The sequence below is a fragment of the Manacus vitellinus genome, unplaced genomic scaffold (genome assembly GCF_001715985.3).
Source record: "Manacus vitellinus isolate BGI_N305 unplaced genomic scaffold, ASM171598v3 scaffold_63_pilon, whole genome shotgun sequence".
Taxonomy (NCBI): domain Eukaryota; kingdom Metazoa; phylum Chordata; class Aves; order Passeriformes; family Pipridae; genus Manacus; species Manacus vitellinus.
The window spans coordinates 3,101,767-3,109,385 of NW_021940711.1; positions in this window are offsets into that span (position 1 = coordinate 3,101,767).

A 7,619-nucleotide genomic window follows, 5' to 3' on the forward strand; every position below is an offset into this window, starting at 1 on the left:
GCACGACCTTGACCAGAGAAGCAGCCACCGGCACCCTTTGGCTCTCCCGCGTCACCTGCCCCAAGAAAGAAGAGGCGATGTCGCTAGCGGAGCGGTGCGGGCAGGCTTTGGGACACATCAGGTCATGTCCCCTGTCTGCCCAGCCCGCTATCCTACATCCCATCCCACGCCTTGGGATGTAGGAGCATCGCTGCAAGGCCAGTACAAAGAAACAGGCACACAGACCTGGGGGATGCCAGTCAGGAGAAGCCACAAGGCCCTGTTGCACATACAGTATTATTAATGCAATATATTGTTGGTACCAAACACATCTCAATTAGGTATGTATTCAAAATAAAACTGGTATGAACCCTCTCATTAGTGCAAATCCTTGTGTTGGACCCTGAGATTAGCTCAGCTGGTTGGAGCATGGTGTTAACAACACCAAGGTTGTGAGTTTAATCCTGTACAGGCCAATCACAAGTTGGACTTCAATGATCCTTGTGAGTCTCTTCTAACTCAGAATATTCTGTGAAATTACTTGGAGCAGGTCCACTCTGCTCTGGAGCCTCGCAGGCTTTAACAACCCAGGGCTAATAAGCCACACTGGGTGGAAGTTAATTCCTTACAGACCCTCTTTGGCAGCTCAAAAACAGTTCTGGAAATTACATGTACCCACACTCCAGAAGGTTCTGCAGAAGCCACCTGCAGTCCAGTATGACTCTCTGGCCTGTGGTGGTTTCGGGTCCAGCATGTGCCTGTGCCCCAGCAGACCTCAAGTAGCCACATATTCCCTTGGTCATCCCCATATCTGTGCTAACCTGGCCCCCACAACTTCTGTGGAGAAGTAAAAGAAGCACTACCAAATATCAGGACAGATGAGAAGTAAATGGGGTTTATATAGAAAGATTTAGCCTCAAACTGAAATACACTTTTTTACAGCAGGAGTACTGTAACACACTGTGTTTAGAGCAGAATTGTTACCATCAAAGTCAAGGCTGGTTGGAGGCCACAGAAACAGGTGGTGTTGAGGGGACTTTGGATTTCTGAAGGCAATCAGCTGGTCATGGTTCACTGCCTGCTCTGGCTACAGTCCAAGACACCCAGGATGGCCACTGCCAACCACTTTTTGGGAGTGGCCAGCGTGACGGGAAATGGTTCCTGTTCCTCAGGAGTTTATATTCAGGAGCAGTATCACCCTTCATCCTTCCTATCCTCGCACCAGTCCAGGTTTTCAAGGCATTTCCCTCATTTTCTGCTTAAACTCCCTAGTTAGTCCTATATGTGACTCCTTCTGTGGCACCTCATTCTTGAGCAAAGAAAAATCAATTCATTCCCAAATAAAATTATGGCTACAGTGTCACCTTGCTTTTAGCTTGATACTCAAGGCTGTTGATTCAGCAGAGCTACAGCTTTCCGCCCAATATTCAGTACATCTGCTGACATGGAACACCAGTAAACAAAATTTACATCTCATTTAGATCATTCTTTAGTTCTGTACTTTAAGTGTTAAAGAATGTGGCCTCTGTAAAAAATAGCCTATAAACTTAGGTTGCCTGAGGTTTTGTTTAAGCTTACCTGGAAACACAAGATGTCACAAGTGTCTGGGCTGCTGTGGCTCTTGGGACCTTTAAGGACAACGTGTCTTGCAGGAGGCTTCACCACCATGCTCAGCCTTGCCTGTGCTCCACGGCCTTTGCAAGCATTTGGTGCACTTGCTGAATGCCATCTCCTGTGGAAGATGAAATTTGTATCAATGTGTGATTCAGCTGCCACTTTTTGTGTAGATATTTCTCATGCAGACAACAAGAATGAAAAATTAAGCCAAACTGGTTCCTTGGTGAAATTCAGTTGGTGTTCTGGTACGGTAAGAGACGGTCTATAATACGTTAGTAAGAAACTCTGCTTCTACTGTAACATTTTTTATGTTTAGAAAATCTTCTTTTAAAATATGTGGCTAGAGGTAGAAAAGAAGATTAGAACAGCCTAGTCTGTGATAAAGGAAAATTTCAATTCAATGGGACTGCTGTAAAGGCCCTTATTTATTTTTCTCAGCAGTTGCATTTTGCCTTTCACTCCTTTGCCTGCAGCTTTAGTTGTTGTGGAGGTTTTCTTCTGTAAATTCTTCAAAGTGATAGATTTTCCCTTTGAAAGAACGCTCGACTGTAGAGAACTACAGAAGTGTAACCTTTTTTATTTTTTCCTGTGCACATGTGATGGTTTGAGCTTTGAAAAGATGTGTGTACTGCCACCTCTTTTGTTAATTTGCATACCAAGAGCCTGAAAATTTGCATTACTGGTTTCATACTCTCCAACTGAAAGGCAAGGACAGTGATCTCCTACTATTCCCAGTTAAAGGTCATCTGAAAAACTTGTTTCTCTAGCTCAGACTAGTGAGACATTCAGCATTTTATCAATAGAGACGCACAAGGCATATTTTTATTGATTAAATGTTGTGGTTGTAGCAAGGACCACTAACATACAAGGTGTTGCACATGTGTGCCCTCACCAGTGCTTACAATCTAGACAGATAAAAGGCAAGAGAAATGTCCTAGTTAGGACAGCTGAAACCAGTTCATCACTGGATGGGTGTAACCCAAAACTGTGTATTCTGTAGCCTTCCATGCCATTTCCCAGAAACTGTTATCAAGGAACCTCCCCCCCCCTACCCTGAGGGAGGTACTGAGCATTCCTGCCTGAACTGGAGAATATATAATCTTGGAGTCGTGGGACCTTTTTAACCACTCGTGGGATCCAGAGGAAGACTGCAGACCACCGCTCTCAACCGGACTGCAGACCACTGCTCTCGACTGGACTGCAACCACCACTTTTCAACCAGACTGCACCAGCACTCTCACCAACAGGCTTTCCCCTCTCCTTTTCCTTTGGACTCAGGGGGCCCAAAGAACACCACTCAGTTCATGCCCCAGGGTGCTGGGTTATATATTTGGGTTTTGTGGGTTAAAACCAATTGTTTGTCTGTATAATCGTACTTATTGTATTATTTTATTAAATTGTTATTCAGACTTATAATCTCTCTTTTGAGTTGAGTTCATTTCCCCTGCTGGTTTACCTTTAAACCAGCACAAGAAAATAAACCCCAACATTTTAATCTCTGTTTTAGAAACAGAAAGCTATGGCACAGAGCTGATGAGAGGAATTTGCCAAGATCACACCTCTCAACTAACATCAGCATCTAAACCACAAGCTATTCCCCTTCTTCTTGGTTCTTATCCTTTTGATGTGTTCCAGCCTGTTAGATAGGTAAAAGTATCTCAGCATGGACAGCAGGATCTGGCCCAGTGCAGTTTAATTACCACAAGGCTATTAAAATGCTGTGAAAGCTATGATGCCATAATCTCACACTTTGCCATAAGCATTTGAAAATATGAGGCTTCCTTTGCAAGTGCCTTTTCCTCTGACACTCCAAAATGTCACAGAAAGTTCAGTTCTATAACATTAAAAGATGCCTAAAAATATTGAATATTCATATTCTTAAGGAACCAGTTTTTATTGTATGTGAAAAATGTTTCATAATTAGAAAACAAAACATTCATGAAGAGCTACATGCAATTCATCATCTAAAGAATTTAAATCATTTAATTTCAGAAAATTCAGCTTTGATCCTAAGACTGTAAGAGTCAACATTTCCTGAGGTGTTTTCACAGCCTTTTCAGGACAATCTTGAATTCATTTGTCGGTGTGTCTGCTGCAGGGTCTGGTAAAACATTCTGTTACAAAACTGATGGTTGCAATGGTAGGAGTGTTAAGAGAGAAGAAAAACAGGGATGGTAAACTAAAATAGCAAAGCTTTCATTAATTTTTCAGGCTCTGTTATGTACCTTTTAGCTTTTGGCTGTAGCTAATCAATTTGAATGTTCATATGAGTTCTGACTTTAGGCAGTGAATTCTTAAAAATGTCTTATTTTGCGTTTTTAAGATGTTATTGTGTAATGCATGTGCATTAACAAAAGTTGTTGCTTTTGGGGATGGAATGCATCTTTAGAATCTATTTACCTTTCTGAATTCCAATATAATCTTTGAAAGATTAACTCTTGAGATAGCTAATAGGTTTTCTTAGGACAGCCAGATGCTGTCATTCTTCGTTATATTCTTTGGCACGAGGGGGATTGTTTTGCTTTTTAAAAATGAAAGGTTTCTTTAAAAAATCATCTAAGTTTGGAAAATGAAATCAACTGCTGATCAATTGGATGAGACAGGTATATAATGTCTTAGGTGCTGTTTCACCCATTTACCTGTCCTATGATCTGAAAACCATTAGACTAAAGAGAAAGTTCAAACACCAAAATTTAAATTACAGTTTTAAAAGAAAAAGGACAGCAATTCTCTAAGAATTATGTCCCCCCTGTACTTGTTAAAGGGTGGGTACCCCTCCCTCTTTGGTAAGAAATACATGGATTCCTCACTCATGGCTCATGAGGATAGCTGGGTAGATTCAGTGACCAATCACAAGAGCATGTCTAAGCAGTGGTTTACATGAACTAAGAATTTACTTCACAGTGCCTTATATTTTAGTTAAAATATTCTGAAACAACCAATTGTTGTTACCGTTATCTGGCATCTCCATCATCCTCAGAGCTGTCACTCTGTATTTCCATGGTTGGAATATGTACCTCTTCAAAGTAGGATGCGTCCTCCAAGGCTTGTACCCATGGACAGCCAGCATCCTCCATGGTCACTCATTATTACAATGAAGCACCTTTGTCAGCATCAAGTTGGGATTTTGGTGAGCCACTGCCCCAAAATATTACCAGTGTTCCCATACAGCTGAAGCAACCTGCTCTCCTTTAACCAGTATGGATGTTCCCTCAGGATATCAGATTTTTTTTAATAAGGGGTATCATTCTATACTGTGATTCTGTCAAGTAGTTACTTTGCATCATGGCACAAAAATCTTGGAATTGGCTTGTGTAGTAGGAAGAAGCAATTTGATCACACTTGTTTAATCCTTGCTTTGGTCAGGGGGGCTCAGGGCAGGCCTCAGTTGTTTGTCTTCACTCCCAAGGTCTTCCCTGAACATCTGCCAGATGTGGTGGCATTCCTAAAATTCTCTCTGCTGTTTGTGTCTCCTTGGCCTCTGAAGCCTGGCTGCCTAATTGGAAACAAACCCTTCCCCGGGCTGCCAAAGGAAGTGGGATGTATGAACCCTCACACCGTGCTGGCCTCAGCCTGCAACTGGTGTGTAACAGGAGGATTCCTGCTTGGCAGCAGGGACACCACTAATATGGACACCTTCACAGGGCAAAGTGGTTATTATGTGTTATTCTGCGCAAAGTCCATCTAAGAGAAGCCAACCTGACCTGTTGTTACACATTTGTGCAGGTTTTGGCTGGGGTAGAGTTAATTTTCTTCACAGTGGCTGGCGTGGGGCCGTGTTTTGGATTCATGCTGAACACAGGGCTGATCATGTAGAGGTGTTTTTGTTGTTGTTGAGCAGGGCTTGCACAGAGCCAAGGCCTTTGCTGCTCCTTGTACTGCCATGCTGGCAAGGAATTTGAGGGTGCTTGGGAGGCTGGGAGGAGATACAGCTAGCACACGTGACCCCAAGTGACCAAAGAGATGTCCAGACCATGTGAAATCATGCTCAGTATATAGTGGGGGGAAGAAGGAGGAAGAGAGGGATGTTTGGAATGACGGTGTTTATCTTCCCAAGTAACTGTTGCACATGGTGCACTGCTCTCCAGGAGATGGCTGAACATCTGTGTGCCCATGGGAAGCAGTGAGTTAATTCCTTGGTTTGCTTTGCTTGTGAGTGTGGCTTTCGCTTTTCCTGTTAAACTGTCTTTATCTCAACCCAAGAGTTTTCCAGATTTTACCCTTCCGATTCTCTCCTCGATCCTCTTGGTGAGCGAGTGGCTGTGTGGGGTTGGGTGAAACCACGATAGCCCTTTTTCACCTCACGATTTTCAAGATTTGAGATCTTTTTTTTTTTGCTTGAATAGGACACCTTGAGAGTGTCTCAGGAGAGCTACATTCGAAGGAGTTCTCCAAAACATTTTCTATGTCTTCTTTTATCTGAGAGAAATGTGTCTTACAAGTTAGTCATGTACACTGCAGAAGGCTGTAAAAGACTGCGTATAAACATGTTTAATGAAGCTGAATACTGCAAGCATAAGCAGCAAAAACATTTTGTTTACTTAACATTTATACACAGTCAAGTGAAAGCTTGTTAAGTTTGGTTGGCTAAGCTTGTTTTCAAAAGGGACCTAGAAGGCTGAAAAAGTTGAATAAATCAACATATGCATAACAACACAATCATTCATATTAGCATTCTAGTTAAGTCAATGATTAATTCTCCTTTGAGGATGAAGTGCTGGTAAAACAACTCTAGTCTAATATCTAGTAACAATATTACAATCAAGTCAAAATTCCAGATTATATCAACACATGCTTATGTAACACAGGAGAAACTTTCAGAGCTAAAGTTTAAAGAGAAATCTGAATAACCATATGCTCATTTGAGTATTTAAATATAGACTGAAACTAGCTAGTCTCCACAACTGGCTTGTAGATATCTGCTCTGTCTGCAAATAAAGAGGCCACTAGAGTTTTCTACTGGCTTTAAATGGCTGAACTGGAAGAGCAGGATAATGTCATAGCAGCAGCAGAAAGGACAAGGTCTGAAATACATTGGCTGTTGTCAAAAATAAATATGAACTCCAGAAGGAAGATGAGAGACACTGCAATGGTACCTTTTTAGAAACATGATTAGCTGCTCTGTCTTGGACAACCAGGATACCAAGAATGTTGTAACTGAATGTTGAATAGATTGGTGGGGGTTTTCCCTGCTGATAAAGAGTTCCCCATCCTATTTGTCAGTAAAAATTGCAGTAACACAAAGCATTGCCCAGCTGGGGGCTGTAAGAACAGCACTGGAGAGAAAACTGAAACCTTCTGCTGCAGATTGGTCTTTTCACTCTGAAAAAGAAGACAGGAAACGGAGCCTTTCCTCTTGGAGACAGTGAAAGATAGTGTGGGATGCCCCATGTGGATTAAGAGGGAGATCCTGAATGCCTGAAAAAAGCAGTTCTCTACAGATATTAGTCAATGGCAACAGCAAAGAGGGAATATCTTATCAGGCCTGGAGAATGGGACTTCCAATATCCAAACCAAGAAGCTGAGGTGGCAACCCTTATTTCCTTGCTCTAAGTCTGTCCTTAGTGTGTACTCCAGGGTCTCAAAAAGGCTGTTGCCTTACCTCCCTTAGGCTCATTAGCAGTTCTTACCCTCCCTTCTCTCCAGTATTCTTTACAGGGGAAAAGAAGTTACTGGGAATGACCATGGGCAATCTTCTGGCTACAGAGATGGAATGAAAACAGAAGCAGCTGAGTTCATTGGGTGATCTAGTGGTTCCAGATAGAAGTTGGTGGGCGAAGAGATTCTCTGCCTGGATAAAGCCCTGAGAAACCTGATCTGATCTCATGGCTGACCTTGCTTGGAGCAGAAGGTTGGACTAGAGATCTTCTGAGGTCATTCTAACCTGAATTATCCTATCATACTGTGAATCTGCTGTACAGAAACCAGCACAGATGCTGAGATAGGGAAGATGGTTCCCATTTAGAGAACAAATGATGCATTTTGAAAAGATTGTTTTATGCCAGTTATTTTACAGTCTGGTG